Here is a 13,683-nt window from a genome sequence, read left to right on the forward strand (position 1 = left end):
AACTGTTTTTTTTCAAATGTGAAAAGTTGTAAGAAAGATGTAAATTTTTTCGAGCGTTACTAATATTGTTATGTCTTAAAAATATTGATATGTTTTTTAAAATGTGTGTTTGTCGAGCACACGCGACATATGTATTCTCTTGTCTCCATATTATTCTGGGTTCAAATTTCCCGCCTAGATGCACTTTGTTTTGCTTAATAAGAATGCTTTAACATCTGAAACTCTATTGCATAGATAAAATATCGATGATAATCAGTTTCCTGGTAACCGTACTAAATTATAGACATCCGCACAGAATTTAAAATCTCACATTTTTCTGATTTAATGATAGATATGATTAAAATACTCATGTACGAGTTGTGTCTCCCAAAGCCTCTCTATAATAAAAAAAAAAATAAAATCTCTCAACTTCTTTTGGGAAATTAGCGCATCGTAGGGTAGTTTATCATATTTATGAATCGAGGCGGTTAATTGTTATAATAAGTTAACCGTCTAAACTGTCAAAACTGTATATCTAAAGTTAACACAGCCAAGAGAGGTGTTGTTAAAACATAGCACTTTTTAAAAGTTCAGACGGTTAACCGCCTCAATACATACATATGCTGAACTACCCTCGATAGCCGCCTATAGCCGCCTTGTATATAGAATAGATGCGCAGGTATCAATATTATGTTTTCACCAATCCCGGAATATTGCAATCAGGACCGAGAATTCCAATTCTGTATTCCCGGGATTGAAAATAAATTCCGTCTGTGATTATAATCCTTAATAATATTATATTACATGTATGTGGTAATAACATAAGCATGTCAATCACAATAGTATTACAAAAAAGTTCCTTATAATATATATTAAAATTAAGATCTTTAGGAGAAATAAAAACCTAAGTTCTATTTATGAAAATTTTCTATTACATTGCCGAAACGGTTGAGTGGATAAAGTAATTTGCAATTCATTACTTACAAAGCAATAACGTGGTATTTGAATGAGATAAACATTTAATCCAATTCATTGTGACTGGGGCATAGATGACGGTACGAATATACATAACGAGATTATTATTTACAAGATGATTGTTTCTTTGAACAGAGCGAGATAGGGTAGTTTTTCTACAGACCTATTTGTCCTTTCTAAAGTATTATTTATTGCTGAGTTAGGGTACTATAATTATTTATAAAACAGTGTTATTATTCTTGTTTTCTTCTTTGTCAATTCCACTTCTCAGGTGGAGCATACGGACACTAGGCAGACTCTTTGAGTATCCCTGTTGCGTGCTAGGTTATGCCAGCATTCGGTAGCGTCGCTAATACACAATATTCAGGATGGAATTTGGCCAGGACGTCGGAGTCCGGTTGGCTTGAATGAAAGGTCTGATTGAGACTCTCAACATCATATATTGGATATTACGAAAATCGCTCTTAATTTCTGACAAAGTCATACACCGTACTATGTCTAATATCCACTGCAAATATCTGTTCTCGAAGCTCAGTATACGGGTGTTTTTAGTCTTCAGAGTAAAGCAGTACCCTTAGACTATAGATACATCAGCAGTACCAGTAGAATGCAAGCTTGAACAGGTGTCATTTGGTTTCAAATGAGTACAGCTCCGGACATAGTATTTTAATGATTATTAATAACGATTGACTATCTTAAATTGCCCTAATTGTCCCTCTTTTACATTTCTCTCGCGCAATGATCAATATGAATTTAGCGCAGTATCACGTGGTTGATAATATCAACATTTGTCATTTACATGGCATTTTTAGTATGTAGTAGGTAGAGAAACATTCTAAAAAACACAGTTTTTGTATTATCTACCTATCTATGTTGACGATCTTTTAGCTAAATAAGTATTGTTACACTTTACATTTATGTTATTCATTTATTAGTAAATCAAAAGGTGGCTTCCATATTAGATTGAAAATTATTATAGGATAATGAAAAAATCATAATATGAATTTATATGCAAAGATATCACATAATACAATTCAAAGTAACACAATTATAATTTATAGATCAGAATTTTAAATATCAGGCGTATTACTTATTTTGACATATTACCTATTATGGCAATTTATAAACGTAGAGTATTAAACTACTCAAATCCGTACTACTTACTGTTTAAAGAATAAAAAAAAATGCATTAATACTATCGACCGAAGATATCATATATATATCTCATTAGTTAACTTCATTAATTCCCAATACGTTACCATTGTTCCCAGAATGGACGATTTTACACCTCTTGGGGTAGTATTTTTATTGTTTATAATTACTAATGATACTCGTATGTTATTAGATTTTAACGATTTATTATACGCTTATAGAATGTATTATTATTGATAAGGTAGGGGTTTTTTACAAACACTTCCACTATTCATAATCTGTTTGTTATATTTTTTTATTGGATCCTTGACTTAATAGGTAGGTGATAAAGTTTTTACCTACTTTATTGTATTGATTTGTTATATAAGTTAGAGTTAATAGTGTTCGTTGTCAGTGTATGTTTGACTTTGGTGAGTGTACATAGTGCCTGAAGATGCCGAAACCCGGGCGAAAAACGACTCATATGGAATAGTACAAAACTTAAATCCATTAAAATAGAAAAAGTACTTATAAATCTATAATATCAACATACTTATAGGCACAGTATTAGGTACACAATTGAAACGTCTATCATTTTCTTTAAATTCTCAGAAAAAATTAATAAGGAAGATTATTAAAATAAATCTCTGACATCTCTTTGATATCAAGTTTTCTCAGTAACAATGGTTTATACAGCTTCAATTTTTATATGGAAGATAAATGTAAATAGATACTTCCATATTTTATCATATTTTCTACCGATAAAATCCATACACAAAGCCCTCCCATCGCTGAAGTCAAGTGGGCGCTTTGTGATTTGAAAGGGATTTTTCTCGGAAATGGGAAATATTTATAAGACTCATCCCGAGGAATATAATCTGACGATTGGAGATGTGTCTCACAATACAGCCACTTGAGAGCGTTCTCGATGTCATCTTGTCTATGGTCCGCATTGCGCTAGCCTTTCTTGTCTATGCTTTTGGTTCTCAAAGTATTTCACGATCGAAGCAATTTATAACTTAGGCATTGAAGAAGCAGCCAATGAATTTTTAATTTTTCCGAGTGATATTCACATTACTGTCATCAATTTAATAAATATATTATATTTCGATGCTCATTATTCATCCATTGTTATTGAGATTGTATTGGCATTTGTAGCGAAACCTTTTTCGATTTGACTTTGCGAGTTAAAAGCACAATTTTGTTTAATATGAACATATGGGACAATATCATAAATACCCATGCAAATTGGCGTTTCTTTGACGAAATTGACGCAATCGATTCGTCCGAATATTTAAAAACGGACCTCAAAATGGTTAAAACCAGTCCCACAATTATTAAATTATACTAAATTCTTAAAAACACGTGTTGTACAAATTACATACTTATAAAATAATACTCAAAGCATAACAAAATCCCTGCAACTGACGTCAAAAAACCTATAATAGGACCACTCAAATATATACGTCATTGTATACATGGAGATGAGATACATTACAATTTTTACTAGCTACGTTGGTATTTTATTTTATCAAAGAGGCCTCAAAATCAATCAATACTTCGGGCCTCCAAGTGTCACTCTCAAACTGAAAGTCAACCTTTCCTCACACTAGTGAAACTATTGATTTCATATATTATGTATAGTAAATACAATCAAATGAATTATTATCAATTGGTCGTATTGTTTTTATAAGAAAAGAAAATCTTTGCGAAAATTGATGAAATATTTTTTTCCACTTAATTTGAAAAGAATAGTATAATATTATCTACCACAAAGAACTCCTTTGATTGAGATCAATTTAGATTAGTAACTAATTATCACCTGGAAAGTTGTAGCTAATATCAGGACACGCATGAAACTGAGTTGAAAAAAGTTACGGAAAAGTTCCGCAATAAAAATCGTAGTTTAATCATTTTCATTTTTCTTTGAGTCGAAAAGAGGAATAATTTGGAGATAACCCATCTATGATGCAGTTTCGAATTCCGTATCTGACAAAAAATACGTATTGTTTATTCAATGTGTATTTGATATAGAACAAGAAAACAAAGGTCTGGGAAATATTAAGTAGCATTCTGTTGATATAACTTCCACCCTGTAACGTCTAATAATATGAATCATTTCGTGATGCTCTTCAACCTCTACTAGGAAAAAGCACTCGAAAAATAATATAATAGTAATATATTCGAGGAAGAATTTAATGAGTGTTATATATGCAGTGTAGGAAAAATCTCTTTGAATTTCTCACACACTGGGATTATTAAATATTATTAATATGTACATATAATAAATTAAAGGATTTAGGGTAAAGGTAAAAAAACTGGGAACAAAATCGTGACATAGCCAAAAATGGAATTGTGTGCTTTATCTTCACTGTAGGTTTATTGATCAATATGCACAATCCACAAGTAGGTATATTAACAACACTTTGAGAAGTATCGGAGTATTATAGCACTCAACTGACAGACAATAATACTGGTGGGAAATAATTTTGAGTTATTTGACAGTCGTTTGTTGTCGTTCTCTTCTCATTTATTATTCGTAATGGCATTATGTTAATTTTTATTGGATGAGACAGTTGTAAAGGCAATCATGTTTACTGTAATGTAAACATTTTCATTGTGAAAGCTTTTAAAGTTGGAAGATTATATTAGCTGTGGAACAAGCTTAGTAATATTACCTAATGAAAATGCGTAGAGCGTCTACGCAATACATGGTAAATTTTTGTGATCGGGATTTTCTTATTTCATGTCACAGGGTAGGTACATTGTCTGTACTCTGGCAAAATGAAAGGAGAGATAAGCGTCGGGTTCATATTGAATGAGGTGGAAGGTTAATATATTCAGGAGAAAAGTGTTATTAATATAATTTTACATTGAATTGAATTACATTAGAGAATATTTGCATGAAACAGTGAAGTGTAGAGAATTTCTATATGTTGGATTCTTTTATATTGTGGTTTATGACTGATGTTTTTTATTAGATATATTGCATTGATTGCTTCGCGTGAGTATGTTAAACAGTGACAAAATGAGGTTAGTAATATATATATATATAGGAAATCATGGTGATATACCTTATAAAACAGTGCTGCCAACCAAACCAATTAAAGCGACTGTCGTAAACTATAATGCTTTTTAAATGTTTCAAATGTAGGTCAAATACTTTTTCAACAAAACTTTCAAAGGAAAGTTATCAGAGAGAATTTTTAGATTTACGCAAGAAATGGGAACTTGGGTCATAGAGAAGAAGATACAATGAGTAGTGAACACATAGAATGCATCATATTTAATTACAGTGGATTACGTGGGTTAAAAAATCCTTACTAAATACTCAGATAGGGAGAACATGAACACTAGATTTAAAGAGGACGTGTCAGAGCTATTTGGCAGGGAGGATTGGTAGGAAACTGCTGAAGACCAAGGTGAATGTAGGACAGGAATACACTGAAGATGCTAAGACGTGGTTTCGGCCGTAGCGCTGTTGGAAAAAGATGAAAATGAAATATTTTAAAATTGAAATCTATATTCTATACAAAAACCAGTGAACGAATATTGGCAGGTTTTTTCTGAAGCTGTTGCTAGCCCGTAGGAATTCTTTGTCTGACAAATTTAGTAAGTATTTTTATTATATTATATTATGCAATTTTTGTAAAAGGTCTGTTAAGATAACTTCTATTATGGTTCACGGACCGGTCTGGATTGAAAATGTTAATTTATATTATTACTAGCTGACCCGGCAAACTTCGTACCGCCTCAGAATCAATAATCTTGTGTTAACTTATTAGCTGAATTAAAATACTCAAAATGAATTAAGTTCAATAAATGTGCAAAAATCAAATCAAAATGAAATAAATTAGATAGTTTTGGTTGGTTCAGATTTCGAAGCATGATAACTACCAAGTCAATCTTTAGTTGTAAATTGTGCGGTGGCAAGCCAGGCAGATCCAATAAGTTTAAAAATGCAGTTGGATAGTTGGTTGCTTCGTCTTCGTTTATTACACAGTCGATAGATTTGAAGGAATGCATTGGACCAACGATTTGATTTTGAATTGTGAAGTTTAAGTGATCCACATCTTTGTTCTTTGCCGCAAAAATTGCTCGTTCACTCAACCAATTGTGATTTTTGTGGTTAGCAATGACGTTCGGGAACACTTTGTTGATGAGGTCGTCCTTCGCTGAGACGAAATTTCAAAAATTCAGCGGAAAGGAAATCAATCCATTCGATTCGACGACAGGAACACGGCAGTTACCGATAGTCAGCAATTGCTTAGAGAAATCTTCGGCAGATGGATCGTTTAGCAATGCAACTCGCATGTTCGTCGTCAGCTGAAGTTTCTTCACATAGCGCCACAGAGTCTATGATTTGAGGCAAGCGTTCATTTCATCGGCATCGGTCGATCTTGGAATGACTGGTAGTGTTTGGCGGAAATTGCCAGATAGTAGAATCATTGCGCCACCAAAACATCTTGAGTAATTGCGCAGATCTTTCATAGTTCGATTGAGTGCTGCCAATGCGCATTTGTGCGCTATTGTGCATTCATCCCAGGTGATTATTTTACTTGCTACCAAAACTTTGGCCATTGCTGAGTGTTTCGCAATACTGCTTGTCGGTGTTTCAGTCGTTTAAAGGTTTAATGGCAATTCCAACGCTGAATGAGCCGTACGGCATCCTTCTAACAACGTGGCCGCTATCCCAGAAGAAGCAACTGTTACAGAAATTTCGGATCTCGCACGAACAGTGGCCAAAATCAATGACATGAGAAATGTCTTGGAAAATGTAAATGTAAAAATGAAAAATAACAAACTGCCGCACATGAGATAACACATGTCTTCGATCAAAAGCAAAGCCTGGTTATGTATCTCCTCATTCACTTCGAGATCGGGATTCTCTGAACTGACACGAATTCGATGTAAAACGTCATCTGACATGTCATCCTTGTACTTGTTCCACGGTTAAGGTGGATTTGATGGGAAGCATGTCGAAATAATGATAGCAAATAATGTGCATATCTGACTTGGAGATGCAGAAACAATTGCTACAGCGATTTTCATGTCCCAATGAATATCGTTTTCAAGCAAATTGAGCTGTTAACATGCAGCACAAAATGTTGGACACACTACACCATTGACAGTTCGAAGTGATTCAAATTATGTCGGCCCACGAACATTTACCATCAACAACCGCAAGTAGAAGCATTCGTCATTCTTCGGATGAACTATGTAAATGTGACCAAGAGCATCATTAGAATGCACATCCGGATGATCAGGAACCGCATCGCCTTGCTTCCGACGTTGAAATTTCTTCGATGAAGCGTTCCAAGTGTAATAACGTGGCATCTCAGAGCAGAACAACGTTCATGCAAACGGATCGCTTTGACAAATTGAAAAGAAACTGGTCAATGTTGTCGCTGGAGGTGTTACAGCACGTTGAGAAACATTCGATGCATTAAAATAAACTCGTTGACCATTCTCCAGATGCACCGCCAAATGTACAGCAGTGGGATTAAGTTCGTGAATGGGGAATGAGAAAATACACCAAATTGCTTCATTGCAGCTCACATATCGACAAACTTGATAGTGCGTGATTTCATCGTTAGTATTGGGAGTTTGAACGCCAAAAACTACAATATCGCTGCCTTTGGTGACATATTTGCAGATGTATTTGATGTACTTTACTGAATTGCAATACTCATGTATAATCAGTTCTATATCATCAATAGACATCATTAAAAAAGCCGTTCCATACAAAATGTATATGAAAATGAATGTTCTTCATAATTTCTTTTTCCGTGAATTTTTCTGATATTCTGCTATTTGGGGCGGAGACAAATCCAACAAATCAAAGATTATAAAAATCGGTCAAGCCGTTCTTGAGTTATAAATGGTGTAACTAACCCGACTTTGTTTTATATATATAGATAATTAGGTGCGAAATCATCTCAGTAGTATTATTGTAAAATGTAAATACTTCTATAGTGGTGATTTATTATATCTAGCTGGATTGGCATATTGCTAGAAAGCCAATATATTTCACTCGGAAATTGAGAATATTTTAATTTATATTATGTGACATATTATTTTAAAATTAAAACACATCACTATTACATAATTATATTCGATTTGGTTTGACCGAAGCTATATTAGTAACTGATTATCACTTCCATATACTGTCAAGCGATATATAATAATTAATATGTGTCCAGTAATGGTTTTTTTCTATGTTAATAAAATACTAAATATCACTAACTATTTATACTTGTAAAAACATAGCAAAGAATTTCTAATATGTAATATTATCAATTAAAAAGGTAAGTGGATTATTCAAGTGGAAAGCAAATTTAAAACCCCATCGCTAAGGTTACATAATTCAAATTGGCGTCGATGGATTACGAGGGTTAAAGGATTGAAAATGGTTGAGGAATGGACCAGAGGTATTTCGAAACAACTTTAGAAAAAGCTGTATTCTATGATCAGGTTACCTGTGCTACCTACCAACTAATTTCGTTAAATTGAAACATCACTATATTATATTATGAAACTTGATATAATTATTGTATTATATGGAAGTATGTTATCATTATAGTAGTGAAACATAGTGCTCACGAAGAAAATAAATTATCAATCTTTAAATTAGAACGTAAAATGTTTGTGCTTACACAATCCAGGCAACCTGAACGAATTAGAAATTAACTTGACCAGATGGGGATAGGAGATTACTGGGAGAGTTCTAGAGGCAGTCCGCAAGATAGGTGAATCGACTGTGTGGAGAAAGATTGTAGTGGGATAGAATGCTCGGGAAACTGAATCAGATTGGCGAAGGATAGAAGTCACTAGTCAGTCAACTTGTGGGGAAAGCTAAACCGGAAAGAAAAAGATTTTGGATAAGTATACTAAAAAAAGATTCTATAATATTATGTCATGCGTGTTGGTCAAATTTATTTATCATAATCACTCCATTTTGACTTTGATGTATTAGGTAAAAATTAGTTCGATTTAATATATTATTCAAGTTATTATATACATATCGACTTTCTACTTGTAGCTACTACTCTACTTACTTACTTCTACTTACTGAGGGATTTTCTGCTTTGAGGCTATACATTTTTAATTTGTTGACCGACATTATTATGTTTAAATTATATCTAGTCTAGGGTTTAGCTCTATAATATTTCGCTATTTATATTTTGGTGAACGAACCTTATATCTGTAAAATGTAACACGCCAAAGTGTCCCATATTTGATGCGTAGATGATAATATTAAAGATTGCCTAGGCGTAGGAGTCAAGTTATATATAAATGTATTTTTCTGTCTTTATTATTACGGGATACCTACCTACCCGGGTGTCCCAGGATTTCTGTGAATTTGTGATTGCTGTTATAATATGTACATGTTATAATGTCAGATTGTGGGAGATGAATTATCATGATATACCTATTTACATAATAGTTCATAAAAACCTACACTCCCACGTAATATGTATTATACAATATATAAGAAGTAAATGGGTACTATTTATTGAACATATAATATAATTTTGAAAACACTTACTTACTTTGATTTAAAATACAAAAACCGATCGCCAATAGTAGCTAAATTTGGAATGCGGTTCAGAGAGTAATAAGAGCCATTAGCTAAAATTTGTCCGAATTAAGTATGGCGCCTTTAACATCGTAGTCTATGTGCATGAGCGCGAAACCCGAGAGATGTAGGTTCAATTCCTGCGGGGTGTCTTACTTTTTTTCAAAAAAGATTTTTTCTATTGGTTATAATTAGGGAATCCAATCCCGAGCCAAAATTCTGATCTCGGGATTACAATTTGACAATCCCGGGATTCCGGGACTAGTCCCGGGACTGACATTTTTTCCATTGTTAATATAAAACTTTTATATTTACAAATAACATTGTAAAATCGGTCAAAAATAATTATAGTATAATTTATACTATTTAAGACATTTATTGTTAATATTGTATATGTTCAATCTTGGAAATACATAAGTTTAATGGAGTAAATAATATTGTAATATAAATAATAATGTGAATTTAATATGAGATTGCTGTTTCTGAAAGTAAAAACTTAATGAATGGGTTAGCGAGATTTAAAATAGTAAAGCAAATCATGGTGTACTTTGGCCTTTCCGCTTCATAAATCTAATTAGTCAGCCAAATATGAATCTGCCGTAAAACGTATGAGTTCATGGTGGAATTACTTTGTTAATAGTGTGAAACGTTGTTTTTTTCCAATCTTTCTCATTTTTAATAATTTATGTGATAACATAAAATGAATCGGCAACTTACACATGGGTATAAATCAAACTTCATTCAAACTCAGTTTATTTCTAATGTAGTTATTTGTTATTAAAAGTATTTTTTCTGTTATATTTTTGTTTTTATATTATTTTCCATTGATAAAAAAGAAAATTGATAAAAAAATCAATCCCGAAAGTTTCGGGATTATGTTTATCAATCCCGGGATTCATAGGTATCGAAAATAGCTCGGGATCCCGGGATTGGAATCCCTAGTTATAATATATTTTCTCAGAAGAGTTTTCAAAATTATGTATGTTCAATATTTAGAATGATACATTCTTAAATCTTGTGAATTAGGTATTCGTTGAATAAAAAAATGGGTACTATTTAATATATAAATATATATATTCCAGATAAAAAGAAATAGCTGTTCCTTATCTATTTTTCTCTCGTAGAATGAGTCATATTGTGTCATAATATCATATTATTTCAAGACATGACGGATAAACGATTAATTATTGTGATTGTAAAGAACCTACCCACGATAATATTTATACATCTACCTATTATACTAGGTTACTAGTACGTATGTAGTAGGTTACCCGCGGATGTGAATACTATGAATTAATTGCTGTGTATTCGTTCGAAGTTATTATAACAAGTAATTCTTCTACAATGTCCACGTATTCTACGCCAAATAAAAAGTATAATAGGTATTACATCTTTGTTCAGTTATTTTTTGTTATGAACCTCTACGAGCCTACGATATTTATAATGTAAGGGAGTTATTCTTACTTCATATATAATTCAGCACTAAAAATACACAAAGCTACTCGAAAATACTATTCGTCGAATAATTAAGTATAGATTAGGAAAGGTTCGCCGGGATGTATTATATTAATAGACAACGACAAGACAAAAGTGGGAGTATCTGCTTACCATAAATTCCGTAGAGTATATGGTTATATTATATTATTATCATTGTACATAATATGAATTTCGGTACAGAGTTAATAAGCAAATGAGGATACATTATTTTATAAATAGGACGCCATTTAACGAATTATTTATTTTTATGAATAAACTGAATATATTATAGGACTATAGGTTGTCATAAAAATAGCCACAAAACTTAAAGAAAATACTATACTCATATAGAAATTATTTTTTCGTTATTAATAATAATTGAGGCTGCGCTTTCAACCCAAGGCAGAGAGGCTAGGGGTTTATGTGGCATGCACTATATTCACGAAAAGAAGTTAGTAAAGTTTTCCATTAATTATCTCAGAAAGAAGATCGACAATCGATGTTTTACATTAATTTATATTTACCGACTATAAAGATGGCAGATCGAGCGAACCAATTGGGTTATCCGCTCCCGTATCGTGTCCGGAATTTTGTACGTTTTACATTTTGCCGTATCACAGTTCACCGGGAGTTATTATATCGGAAATAGATAGCCGTATAGTATTGAAATAAAATTCAGGTCTAAATAAAAAAAAACTAAAAAAGTACGTAGATAGGTGCCTAATAAAAACTACCGGAATACAGTAACCGGAATTCACTGGAGCAAGTAAATTAGAAAATACAATAATTTCGTATATATTTATATAAAATTCTGAATGATTCAAAAGAAGGTTAGCAAGTAGGTGTAGTTAGTAGTAGCTCATTAGTATGTCATAGCTATCAAACATATGATAATATTAACAGACATTTGTTACCAATCAATATCAAATTAATGTTCTTGTTGAATCTAAAAAAAATTATCATTACTGACTGAAATTCTCAACGCATTATTTTTTGATCCTAATACTATATGACCACCTATTACCCGTAAGACAGATTATGGTGAACTGTGATACGGTTAAATGTAATACGTCAAATTTAGAGGTAACCGCCTGGTATTGCCGTTCCACTACTAGTGTGCGCTGCAGTATTAGTTTGTATGAGTCAGCCACGAGCAAAATTGACACCCGTGCCGACGCGATGCCACATCACCTAAATGATATCGAAGTAAAAGATGAGATTTGCGCAGTTTCACATCAGCATCACACACTACGTACAAAGCAGTTACGAAGTGAAAGAAGATTCACATATTGTTATGTAACTGCGGTGTATGAGTAAGTACACCTACGGGCACAAATAAAACAGCCCTCAGCAGAATTAGAATTTTGATTAGAGGACAAGGCGATGGGAATAAACGAATATAACAAAGTTATGGAATTTACATATTTTATAAATTATGAATTTATCAAAATATCCACAACCTTGTATCATATTTAACCGAGCAATGGGTAAAGAAACAGTCGCGAGTAAATACTATGTCACCGTCATTTACGATGGGTTTATCATTGTTTTACATTTAAAAATAATCATACCTTAATTTTATTTTAACTAAATTCTGACATTGTAATTCTATGTACCTGTGGGGATGATGAGGTGCATGGAGATAAAGTCGTAGATGCTTGGAAAATTCAAGGAGAGGGTTTATTAAATTTATTGTACAAGAATAAATAAATACAATGATAAAGATGGCACAGTGGTGTTATAATCACGGGTACGAATGAACTGATGAAACTGATTTTATTGAGAGATTAATAATATAGACTCGAGTGAATGACAGTTGACTGTGTCGAGTGACCGGACTCGTGATGAGTAGTGAGCCGAGTGACGGACTCGAGATGAGTGACGAGTTATGGATCATCCATGCTATTCATACAATTGCAGTCTATACATTACAAAAGATATTGTCGCAATTAAATCAATCACAATGTACACTATGCATCTAGGTTATGATTGAGGAAATGCTGACTATCGCTTCCGCTACTTTGTTTTGTTTTGACAACAAAATATAAATATTGAAGAGTGTCACACTTGTAATGCTGAGTGGTATGCTTGCTACATATCGATTAATAACGAAACGATTTCTGAACATTTATAATTATCTATTTTTATATCTAACAGAACGTTTATGAATGACTCTATAAGAAAATAAAATTTCGCAAAAAATAAACCACGCAAGGTTTTTTTTTTATCTCTCTTTGATTCATTCCATTTGATTTACAAATCTCTGCCCACCTGACGAATTTTAAATTGGCAAGGGAGCGAGGGGGAATCCGATTTTACTTTTATTGTCATCTTTCAGTTCTCTTTTAAAATGTTTCACTTATTTCTATCTCATTGAGGTTTACGTTTTTTCGTAAACGAATTGGAAAACTTTGGGTCGTAAACGCCATCAATTTGATTAGGCGAAATGACGTTACTTGTGGGAAGTAACACGTGCGAATGTATTTTAACAAATCTTTATTATTTAATTACGTCACATATTTACAATGCGAAAATTAAAAAAA

At 32.6% G+C, this 13,683-nt stretch overlaps 1 protein-coding gene across 2 annotated transcripts in view; it reads right to left on the reverse strand.

The window, feature by feature from the left end:
* LOC147067116 (putative sodium/potassium/calcium exchanger CG1090) overlaps positions 1-13,683 on the reverse strand; it is a 60,497-nt gene that overhangs the window by 14,728 nt on the left and 32,086 nt on the right. The gene's annotated exons all lie outside the window — the stretch shown is intronic.

The sequence above is a fragment of the Rhyacophila brunnea genome, unplaced genomic scaffold (genome assembly GCF_057557595.1).
Source record: "Rhyacophila brunnea isolate RB1 unplaced genomic scaffold, BYU_Rbru_1.0 scaffold_4, whole genome shotgun sequence".
NCBI classification, from domain to species: Eukaryota; Metazoa; Arthropoda; class Insecta; order Trichoptera; family Rhyacophilidae; genus Rhyacophila; species Rhyacophila brunnea.